The sequence below is a fragment of the Triturus cristatus genome, chromosome 5_2, assembly GCF_964204655.1.
Source record: "Triturus cristatus chromosome 5_2, aTriCri1.1, whole genome shotgun sequence".
Lineage (NCBI taxonomy): Eukaryota > Metazoa > Chordata > Amphibia > Caudata > Salamandridae > Triturus > Triturus cristatus.
In genome coordinates this window covers 196,197,291-196,210,033 of record NC_140588.1, presented here as the reverse complement: position 1 = coordinate 196,210,033, position 12,743 = coordinate 196,197,291, and positions in this window count along the sequence as shown.

Below are 12,743 nucleotides of genomic sequence, written 5' to 3'. Positions count from 1 at the left end.
GTGGCTAGGAAGAATGCAACATAATCTGAGAGCGTGAGGTTGTAGGAGTTTATAGGGATTAAAGAGAACATGTTAAATATCCACAAACTTACAGCATTTCTGATCATACCGAATTGACCAATTGTCCTCTGTTTTGGGCGGCAATGCGGCAATTTTTTTTTTTTAATAGTAGAGCTATTATTCTAAAGGCAATGAGGTGGACCGACCTCGGGGGCACAAAATGGAATAAAAAATAGAGCAATTATATAGCTGAAGTCAAGAGACTTGTAGGCAAAAGCTATTTCCTTGAAAGCTAAATCATTCAAAGCTAAGGGTGTTCTTGAATTAGCGTGGCCGAGCCGAGCTGCAAGATGGCCGCCGTGTAACGGAGCTCTGCCGGCAGAACACCAAATCCGTCAGCCCATCCGTCTAATACCGACATCCTGTACCGACAAAGCTGAGGCGGAGGGTGCCCGAGCGTAGAGGCATCGATTCCTGCAATCCGGACCGAAATCGGTGGCGGCGATCCGGAGCTCTGTTCCCTTGGAGCCCAGACGGCGGCCCTCCGGGCTCCCGGCCGAGGCTCCCAGCTACGCAAGCCCCGTGTCGCGGGCCGGAACACGAGGGAGGGAGGCGAATCCTGCTGTTCCCGGCGCCCCGGACGACCTGAGGGGCACTACTCTTCGGCGATCACCCCACATCCTGCAGTCCACGTGAGCGCCGGCTGGGCGGCCCGGTGAGCTGCCGATGCGGCGCTGATCCTGCTACCCTCGACGAACGCCCGGGTGGTGAAGTGCGCCTTCCTCCTGCCTACGCCGGGTGCACAATAATTGCGAGGATCTCAAGACTACGAAGTGAGTGCCTGCTGGGCGATCCCCCCAACTGCTGGTCGCTAGCTGTGTGCCCATTTGGAGGGTCGGCCCCGGCCGCGGACCCGCGCCCGGGGAGAGCTGCAGGCCTGCTAGGCCCGCTTGTGCGTTGAAGTTTCCCGTTGGTGGTGCGGGCGAAAGGCGGCCTTGGGTGTGCACAGATTTGACATGGTAGACCCGTGAATGTGTCCGGGGCCCCTTTTCCTCCCCCCCTCCCGCTGAGCCTCTGCGGTGGTGACCCCTTCGCTGCGCCATGGGGAAAACGGACGCTAAGCAGAGGAAGCTCCAGTTTGGGAAGCACATGGCTCAAGACACTGAAACTGTCCCAGCTTCCCGGACGGTGGTCCCTGAAACACAGCTGGCGCCGACGCAGGGCGACGACGATGTCAAGAGCATGTTTCGGGAGCTGAAGGGCTGCCTAAAGGAGATTGACGGAAAGTTGGACTCCATGGCCCGGCGACTGGATGGAATATCGCACAAGGTGGATCAACATGAAGAGCGACTGGCGGCGGTAGAGGCACGGGTTGCCGACTGCGAAGAGAGTAACGGCGATACCCAGGAGAAGCTGCTGCGCATGGACAAGGTCCTGGAGGTGATAAAGGGTCGCAACGAAGATTTGGAAGCCCGCTCTCGCAGAAATAATGTGAGAATTATTGGAATTGCGGAATCCACGAACATGGGCAATATGGAGCACTTCGTCGAAGGGATGTTCCGTGACCTGTTTGGTGAGGCCCTGTCGGCCATGTTTCTGATTGAGAGGGCGCATCGCACATTGGGGCCGCGGACGGTGCCGGGGGCGCCGCCGCGCCCAATCCTTGCCAGGGTCCTAAACTATCGAGACAGAGACACGATCCTACGGCTGGCACGTGAACGAGGTGAGCTTACATTCCAAAATATGGCGATATCCCTATTCCCCGACTTCACCCAGGCTGTGCAGGCCGCCAGGCGTGAATTCCTACCGGCTAAGCGGATCTTCCAGAAAGTGGGGACAAAATATGCGATGTTATATCCTGCTAAGTTACGGGTCCACCACGGGGGGAAACCGATGGTTTTCACGGCGGTGACGGAAGCCCTCAAATTTGCTAGGCAGGCGGAGCGGACGCTGAGAGACAACCGTGCCGGGCAGGGGACACCACAGCACGACCAGCTAAGTGACGTTGAATAACCAGGCCTACATTCTATGTACTAGTGCAACTGGAACATATAGGGACGCCGGACAGCTTGGTTGTACCGTATATCACTTGCTGTTCTATTACGGGGACTCTGAACTTATAGCATGTTGTGGCTGCCGATGGGAACGGAGAGGCTCAGGGATCGGCGTTGGGCTTACCCCGCCTCAGGCAGATAGTTTATATGTTCGTGGGCGGTAATGTTTGGCCACCCTGTCGCCTTTTGGACAGGGGAGTATGCCGGTGACCCACGCCCTCACAGGGATGATTCCCATAATTTCACTGATGCAATGTTGTTGCTGGGTTGGGTGGAGGGGGGGAAAAATGTCTCAACCTGATTGGGGGGTTGGAGTGGGTGGTAAGGGGATTTTGTTAATGTTGATTGGTTTTCTTACACTGCACGATTTGTATATACCACTACAGGATGATGTGGCCCTGCCGCTGGCCGTTGACATGTTCTTATTATTGGTACACAATCCAGAGCGAGAGCTCTCCCTGCGGACTCAGAGCGCACTACCACTGCTGACCCCATTGCTGCGTAGGATCCACCACCGCACACATACCTGACCGCGCTGCGCTGTTTCACATGGAATATTCGTGGTCTGAATGACCATCGCAAGATCAGACTGACCCATGCATATCTGACACGACACCAAGTTGACATCTGTTTCCTTCAGGAAACGCACTTGCCCCAAGTAGCCGGGGTGAGGCTTCGACATGCTAGATGGGGCGAAATACACACGTCCGGCTACTCCAGTTACTCCCGGGGAGTGGCTATTTTAATACGACGAGGCCTACCCTGGCAAACATATCGGGTACATGCCGACACTGAGGGGCGCTACATAATATTACAGGGGAAGCTTTTTCATATGCCGGTGACACTAGTTAACATCTATGGCCCAAACTCGGACGACCCTGATTTCTTCCGACATATCTGGCACAAGGCGCAGTCGCTGGGAGAGGGTGCATGCATGTGGGGTGGCGACTTCAATGCGGTGATCTCGCAGGAACTAGACAGAGAGGGAGCGGCTCGCGTACATCACCCACATGTGGCCGACCTCCTCCGTGGCCTAATGACGGACTATCAGCTATTGGACTCGTGGCGAGTGCTACACCCCGAGGTACGGGAGGGCACCTGCTTTACCCCACACAGGGGAGCTTGGTCCAGGTTAGATTTTTGGCTTTTGACCCCACAGGTACACGCATGGGTTTCAGACGTCGCGCACAGGGCGCGCACCCTTTCTGACCATTCGCCGGTGGAACTGCTGCTACGTGTGCCACAGCCATATGTGACGCCCTTTGCGTGGCGCTTACCGGCGCAGGCCCTGACGGATCCGGTGTTTCGGGACGACATATACCAACGCGTGACGGACTATTTTGAGCAGAACACTGGCTCTGTTGCGTCGGAGGGCACCCTGTGGGACGCTTTCAAGGTGGTGATACGAGGTCACTGCATCGCGGGTCAGGCCGCGGTGCTGAAGGCCATCAGGGGAACGCTGAAGCGGCTGGAGGACAGCCTACATACTCTGGAGGTGCAGTACTGTTCAGACCCCTCGGCGACGACTCTGGCGGAAACGCGAACCAAACTCACCGAATACCAGGCTGAAGCAGATAGGGAGCTTAAGTTTCTGACTAAACAGGCTGTGGCCCGCAGATATGGCGAGGGGGACCGGCCGGGCAGGACGCTGGCTTTGCTGCTGCGCTCGCAGAGACCATCCCCCTTCATCTCCTCCGTGGCGACACCGGAGGGTGGGCATGCGTATACTCCTCCAACAATTCTGGATACGTTTCGGGCTTTTTATAAAGACCTGTACCGTGCCCGGGGTGCGCCGTCGCCGACGGAGCTGTCGGGATACTTTGATACGATCCAGCTCATCTGGTTCAATGCACACCAAAAGGGGTACTTTGATCGCCCCTTTGAGATAGACGACGTTAAAGAGGCGATAGGCGCATTGGCGGCCGGGAAAGCGCCGGGGCCGGATGGGTTGCCGGCGCAATTCTACAAGGAATATGCGGACCTGCTGGCCCCCAAACTACTGGCAGTATATGATGAAGCCGCTGAGGCGGGTGTGCTCCCGGACTCGATGAGGGAGGCGGTCATTATCGCCCTCTTAAACCGGATAAAGACGCGCAACACTGCGACTCCTATAGGCCGCTGTCCTTAATTAATACGGATGCAAAGATCTTCGCGAAAATGCTGGCGTTGAGACTGCAACTGGTACTGCCACTTATGATACGCCCTGACCAGTCGGCTTTGTGCCGGGCCGCTCTACGTCTCACAATCTTCGCACCTTATTTGGGGTGCTACACTACTTAGCCCCGCATGTGAAGGCCGTGGCGGTGCTGTTGGCCGCAACGAAAGCGTTCGATTCCCTGGAATGGGGATTCCTGTTCCCATTGCTGCAGCGAATGGGTATGAGTGAGGCATTCATTGGCTACATTCGCCTGCTGTATACCAACATCACTGCCCGGGTACGAGTGAACGGACTCATCTCTGCGCCCTTTGCCATTGGGAGAGGTACGAGACAGGGCTGCCCCTTATCGCCCCTGCTATTTGCCATCGCCACAGAACCCTTGGCGGCTCGTATCCGACAGCACCACGCAAACCGGGGCATTGGTTTTTCATCGAGGGCGCTGATCGTGTCCCTATACGCGGATGATATTACTTTATATGTAACTGACCCGCAGGAAAATCTTTCGCCCATGACCGGAGAATTGATAGAGTATGGCTTACTATCGGGTGTAACCATTAACTGGGAGAAGTCGGTTATTCTACCTTTGACAGCCGGGACGACTCGCTTTTCCCCGAATTGCCCGCTGAAGTGGGCGGACGGACCGGTGCGATACTTGGGGGTCTGGATCAGCACCGATATGCAACAAATATGGTCAGAGAATTATGGGCGGGCACTGGGCTGGGTCGAGGAGCGGGTGGGCCGCTGGAAGCATTTGCCCCTTTCGCTGGCGGGCAGGATTGCAGTGGCCAAGATGGTCATCCTGCCAAAGTTCTTATACCTCTTCAGGAACATTCCGCTGCCCCTGACTGCTAGTTTTTTGCGCCAATTGCGCTCGCAGATGGTGGAGCTGGCTTGGGGTGGTGGGCAGCCGAGAGTGGCGTGGGAGACCCTCACTCTCCCGCAGCGGCAGGGAGGCCTGGCGGCGCCGGATTTCTCACTCTATGCCTACTGCGCGCAGGCGCAGTTTTTACATCACTGGGTTCACCCAACACCGTTTCAGCCCCATGTGGCGATAGAGACGGATAGAGCGGCGCCGTTGCCACTCGCGGTGGCCCTGTATGTGCCGCACAAGAGGAGATGCACCGACATAGACCCGGTGCACGCACTTAGATGGGCCTGGGATGGGCTGCGGCGCAGGGCTGGATTGGGCCTCTTGCATGCCGGATCGATACCGCTGCACAATAACCCGATGTGGGCCCCGCTGCACAATATGCGCACTGGCGAGCGGGCTGCGTCGCACGGCCTTCACACAGTGGGTGATTTGTTCCCGGGTGGTTCCTTCATCACGCTGGAGCAGATGTGTGGCGAGGAAGCTCCGACGCTGTTGGACACACTACTTTATTACCAGTTACGCCACACAGGTCAAAAACTGTTTCCTACGTTTCCGGCTCCTCCGCCAGATCTACCAGCCCTGGAGAACGTGCTAGCAGTGGAGTCAGGGCGCAAGCTTATATCCAGATTATACCAGCGTATGCAATATAGCCATCCAGTAGCGATCCCGGCGGCCCGTGAGCTGTGGTCTGCGGAATTGGGTACCGCCATTTCTGATGAACACTGGGATCTCTGCTGTAGACTCCTGGAGGTCCTATCCCCCAATTACCGACTTCGCCTCATACATTTTAAATATATTCATATGGTGTATCATACCCCACACCGGCTCCACCGCATGGGCTTGAGAGAATCCGATGCTTGCTGGCGGTGTCACGCGGGCGGGGCGACCTTCATACATATGGCGTGGGACTGTCCCCCGCTGGCGGCTTTCTGGGTCAAAGTGCTGAATATAGTGGGAACAATCACTGGTCTGCAGCTCCCATGCACCCCGCAAGTTACACTGCTAGGTATATTACATATGGTCAAACCCAAGCACCGGAAGTTGCCAGCGATGCTTATCCTACTGGCCAAACGCCAAATTGCGATGCATTGGGGGGTGGCCACGGCGCCTAGTATTAGGGACTGGGTTCGAAGCGTAGTATATTGCCAGGCGCAGCTAGCGCTATATTGGGAGCTGATGCCGGCGCGATCCAGGCCAAAGGACATCTGGGAGCCCTTTACCCACAGGTTAGCGCAGACCACGCTACAAGCACTGTAACCCCCATGTACATGTCCTGATATTGCGGGAAGATAGATGCGGGTCGGATTGCATGTAGAATACGCTGATCTACATAGATGGGTCATGGGACTGGGCGGCGGGGGGAGGTGGGTGAATTGTTGGGTCAAGCGCCTGTTGCTCGAACACTTTGCGGGGGAGAGTATCTATGGTATTACTGGCAGTGGATTGATGAGCGGCTGTATCGTCCATAACATGTTATGTGTACTCAGCAGTGCGTTGTGTTGTTTTCTGTTGTTTAAAAATGCAAATAAAAAGATTTTTTATTTTTTTTTAAAAAGGGTGTTTTTGAATTTATTACAATAATCTAGTCTAATGGTATCCTCAAATGCCTAATTGACTCTTTCTTTTATGCACAAGCCATCAAAGGATAAGACTTAATGCACCACATTTGGGCCAATTTCTCGTATTCGCAAAGGTACAAATGCTTTCACCAATATGTTGGTGACTTGCTTAGAATAACGCAAACACAAGGAGAATATGGACGGAGCACTGAAACTTTTTAGACACTCAACCCCAGTCACAGATCTGGGTTGAATCCATCATCATTCCTTAGCTCACTTCGCCACCTCAGTTCAGACCCAGCTATATGCAAATTAGTCTTGACACTGCGCCTCATGGGAAAAGTCCAGCCCGAACTGCCAAGCCAGGTTTTCTCCAAACCGAAAACAAGCATCCTCGTACCGGTTTCTGGGTAACACCCTTCATCAGCCATGCTATCTTGAATCCACTGGCAAAGTGAGCAAGGGACCCACGTCTGGACATACCCTGCCAACTTAGGGCAAACAAAGCAAACGCAAGGAGATGAGGGACAGATCGCTGAAATTTTTCGGACTCTCACCCCAGTCACTGATCTGGGTTGAATCCATCATCATTCTTTAGCGCACTTTGCCACCTCAGTTCAGACACAGCTATATGCAAATCAGTCTTGACCCTGTGCCTCCTGGTAACAGTCAAGTCCGAACTGCCAAGCCAGGTCTTCCTGAACCGGAAACAAGCATTCTGGGACCGGTTTCTGGGTAACACCCTTCATCAGCCAGGCTAGCTTGAACCTAGTGGCAAAGTGAGCAAGGGACCCACGTCTGGGCATACCCCGCCAACTTAGGACGAGCAAAGTAAACACAAGGAGATGATGGATGGAGCGATGAAACTTTTTGCCTCTCACCCCCAGTCACAGATCCGTGTTGAATCCATCATCATTCTTTAGCTCACTACGGCACCTCAGTTCAGACCTAGCTATGTCAATCAGTTATTTGTAGAGCGTGCTACTCACCCATGGGGGTCTCAAGGCGCTGGGGGGGAGGGAGCTTCTCCGTTCGAACAGCCAGGTCTTGATGAGTCTCCTGAAGGTCAGCAGGTCTTGGGTCTGTCGCAGGTGGATGGGGAGGGTGTTCCATGTCTTGGCGGCGAGGTGGGAGAAGAACCTGCTGCGTTCGGTGGATGCGTGGAGCGGTGGCGAGGGCGAGGTCAGCGGAGTGAAGCTGACGGTTGGGAGTGTGGAAGGTGAGTCGTTTGTTGAGATATGTTGGTCCAGCGTCGTGGAGTGCTCTGTGAGCGTGGGTGAGGAGCATGAAGGTGATCCTCTTGTTGACGGGGAGCCAGTGCAGGTCCCTCAGGTGGGCAGTGATGTGGCTGTGGTGGGGGATGTTGAGGATGAGGTGTGAGGAGATGTTCTGTATGCGTCGAAGTCTCTTCTGGAGTTTGGCCGTGGTTCCCTCATAGAGGGCGTTACCATAGTCCAGCCTGCTGCTGACGAGGGCCTGGGTGACCGTCCTTCTAGTTCCGATGGGGATTAATCTGTAGATCTTTCGAAGCATGCGGAGGGTGTTGATGAAGCAGGATGAGGAGACGGTGACTTGCTGGGTCATTGACAGAGATGAGTCCAGGATGAACCCAAGGTTGCGTGCATGGTTGATGGGGGTCGGCGCGGCTCCCAGCGAGGTCGGCCCCCAGGAGTCGTCCCAGGTGGAGGGGGTGGAGCCGAGGATGAGGACCTCTGTCTCGTCGGAGTTCATTTTCAGGGGGCTGTTCTTCATCCAATCTGCGACGGCCTTCATTCCTTCATGGAAGTTGGTTTTGGCGGTGGCAGGGTCTTTGGTGAGGGAGAGGATCAGTTGGGTGTCGTCGGCGTATGAGATGATGCTGAGGTTGTGCGATCGGACGATGTTGTCGAGCGGTGTCATGTAGACAATGAAGAGGGTCAGGCTGAGAAATGATCCATGGGGTACGTGGCAGGTGATCTTGGTGGCTTTGGATCGGAATGGAGGGAGGCGGACTCTCTGGGTTCTATCTGTGAGGAAGGAGGTGATCCAGTCCAGGGCTTTGCCGTGAATCCCTGCTTTGTGGAGGAGTGTGCATAGGGTGTGGTGGGAAACGGTGTCGAAGGTGGCGAGAGGTCTAGGAGGATGAGGGCCACGGTGTCGCCGTTGTCCAACAGGGCCTGATGTCGTCGGTGGCGGAGATGAGGGCGGTTTCGGTGCTGTGGTTGCTGCGGAATCCGGACTGGGACGAGTCCAAGGTGGTGTTCTCTTCGAGGAAGCGATACAACAAACAAATGATGGACGGAATGCTGACAATGCAGACATTCTCCCCCAGTCAAGAGATCTGGGTTAAATCCATCGTTCTTTTGCCCACTACGCCACCCCAGTTCAGACATGGCCATATGCAAATCAGTCTTGACCCTGTGCCTCATGGGAACAGCCCAGCCCGAACTGCCAAGCCATGTCTTCCCTGGACCGGAATCAAGCATCCTAGGACCGGTTTCTGGCTATCAGCCATCATCAGCCAGGATAGCTTGACTCCAGTGGCATAGTGAGCACGGGACCCACGTCTGGGCATACCCATCCCACTTAGGGCGAAATGCATTACAACAAACAAATGATGGACGGAATGCTGACAATGCAGACATTCTCCCCCAGTCAAGAGATCTGGGTTAAATCCATCGTTCTTTTGCCCACTACGCCACCCCAGTTCAGACATGGCCATATGCAAATCAGTCTTGACCCTGTGCCTCATGGGAACAGTCTAGCCCGAACTACCAAGCCAGGTCTTCCCTGAACCAGAAACAAGCATCCTGGGACCGGTTTCTGTGTAACACCCTTTATCAGCCAGGCTAGCTTGAATCTAGTGGCAAAGTGAGCAAGGGACCCACGTCTGGGCGATGATGGATTCAACCCAGATCTGGGACTACGGGCGAGTGTCTAAAAAGTTTCAGCACTCTGTCCATCATCTCCTTGTGTTTGCTTTGTTTGCCCTAAGTTGGCAGGATATGTCAAGACATGGGTCCTTTGCTCACTTTGCCACTGGATTCAAGCTAGTCTGGCTGATGAGGGCTGTTAGCCCGAAACCGGCCTCAAGATGCTTGTTTCTGGTCCAGGGTAGACATAGCTTGGCAGTTCGGGCTGGACTGTTCCCATGAGGCACAGTGTCAAGACTGATTTGCATATATCTGTGTCTGAACTGAGGTGGCGAAGTGAGCAAAGGAACGATGATGGATTCAACCCAGATTTGTGAATGGGGGTGAGTGTCTGAAAAGTTTCAGCGCTCCGTCCATCCTCTCCTTGTGTTTGCTTTGCATAGAACAACATCCTCCGAATTTAGTTCATGAAGCTTGTCTGATTTTAGCAAATCCATGCATATAGCTGTTCACATTAGGCAGATGGCGAATGTGATCAATCAATCAATCAGGAGTTTATATAGCACAGCTACTCAGCCGTGAGGGTCTCAGGTTGCTGCTGGGGGCTGCTGATCCATCTGGATGTGGCGGTTCAGTTGAAGAGCCAGGTCTTACTGAACTGGGTCAACGACAGGGATTGCCTGAGGGGCAGGGTGTTCCAGGTCTTTGCCGTGAGGTAGGAGAAGGATCTTTCTCCGGTTGGGTGGAGTGAAGTTGTCTTGCGGGTATATGGAATGCAAGGTGGGTATATGGAATGCGAGGCGGTGGTTCAGATATTCAGGTCCTGCGTAATGAACATAGAGAGTATGATGTTATTGTCTTTAGATTCAGGGAAGGGTTATGAGACTGAGCGTCTCCAACTGACTAAGATGCACAGGTTCATTGGCTTTGATCCTGTTGTGATCCAATAGGTCTCGGCTAGCTGTTAGATTCTGAAACGGGGATCAAGGCAAATAATAATTTATTGGATGCGGTCCCTCCTTCCAGGGGCAACAAGCAGGATGACCCATTTTTTCTGCTGTTATGGAACCTCAGACCCTTTTGATTTTACTTAAATGGCAGTCCACAGGCATTGAGGTGAGGAGCAATGCCTTAATTCGGCTCTGAATACTCAAAATGTGCTGTGTTTCTTGAGAAATGCTGTAACTTCTCTGCCTCATTTGAACAAAGGCATTAATGTAACAAAGTTGATACAAATCATTCAACCCTTGAAGCTGAATTTGTTTTATCTAAGTTGCCCAAGGTTTTTGGCCTTGATGCTTACCTGATTCACATATATTTGTTTCTATGCTGCTACATCTGCCTACCTTTCAGACACACTTTTTATGGACCTCTACATGTGGGTAGAAAAGCCTTGTCATAGCTTGACACAATAGCATATATTAAGATTTACTAAAAACAAAAACAATGGTTAGAGTGAAGTTATAGTTGGTTTTGTTATATAAAACTTTAACATTTGTTTATAAAAATAAAATTTAGAAATTCACTTTAAAAACGACATTAAAGTGTTGTTATGATTATGAATGAAACCCCAAAAACCATCAAATTCTCAAACTATGGTTCGGACCACAACACATAACGTACACAGCAGCCTTGCAAACCATAACTCCCAGACCAAATGCATTAATCATGAACTTACCCATTATAAAACAAATTAAATTACAAATGTTCTCAAACCTCCTACAGTAAGATTACATATCAACTTAACTCTTGTCACTTTAACAGAGACAATTATAGATATTTGGCTGTATTACGTATTGGCATTGTTTGCGCCCAGCACATCTTTGAAAAGGTGCGCGGGGCGCAAACAATGCCAATGTGCCCCATTATGGTGACTGTGCTGCCCTGAGGACAGCGCATTAATGTGAAAACACGGAGCAGCTGCTCCGTGTGTTCACAGTGCAGGTGGCTTGACACGCCTCTTCCTAATAGCGACTCGCAAACCCTATTTTATGAGTCAGTAAGTGGTTACCGACAAAATAGTGTTTGTACATACCACCACCCTTTTTAGCGGTTGCAAACAGGCCGATTTTCCTCATGCAAGCGATAAAAACAGTCGTAGATCTGGCTCATCAACTTCGCCTATGTGCAATGGGGATTGCCTGAAGACAACCAGGCCCCAAGTCCAATGTGCAGCATGCAACCAGCCCTCGCAATGCAAGGCCTTCATCTATGTGCAGCAGAGGTTGGCCCCTGGATTTGATTGGGCAGCAGACGTCTAACTCCCACTCAGCATGGGCTTTGACCAGGTGCAAGGGGGGTTAGTATTTGGAACTTGACTGCGGCCAGGGCCTCCTCCCAACTCCCCTGTGTGGGTGATGGTGAAGCACAGCACTGGTGCACTGAATACTTTATTTCCCTTTTTTCACACAATTTGTGAATCCTATACTGGACCCCCAAATCCTGGTAGTGTCTAGGATTAGCAAATCACTATCTGGGCTCCCCCTATATGAGTATGGGGTCAGGTTAGGTTCACCTAGCCCCTGTATGCCATTTTTCAGTTATGGAGATCACCACAGAACTGAGGACTACCCAGTCAGGGGTCAATGGATTTGTGAATCCAAAATGTACGGTGGGAGAAAAAAACTTCACAGCCCAATGGAATGCCTCTAGGTTTTTTAATTGGATTCAAAAAGCTTTCATAGGTCCGCAGAAGATCCATGAATTAAAGGGCAGATAGCCTTAAGAGTTAAGCTCTTCATGCCTAGATTGAACACTTTTAAATGCTAATTTCTCACAATAGTACTAAACAAATGTACATAAAACCAAGCAAAGGTATTTCCTTGAGAACATCTCTATTTACATGCAAGTGTGGTGTAATTCTGTGCAGCAATTTTATTGTGGTCCGCCGGCTGCGCTGCCGCCTCTGGTGCAGGGAACCAGGGTTCGAGCCTCGAGGTCGCGTCCACAACATGTGATTCTGGGCAAATCACTTATCTCCCCGTGCCTGAATGTGTAATGTGAATACGGTGCTCCTGTAAAAGCGCTCCAATACCTTCGGGTCGCGTTCGCGCTATATAGAAATGCAACAAAAAAACAACAAAAAAGAATTCCATGCCAATTCCATTAAAAAAGGAGCTGTCACTTTTTGACACCACCCTTCATTTTTAGGCTCTCACATGAAATGTGCTATGAAGAACCTAAAATGGATGTACTGCTTTTTTTGTAGAAAGTTTTGTGTAGGTTGATTCGCCTAGCGGCAGCAAAGTT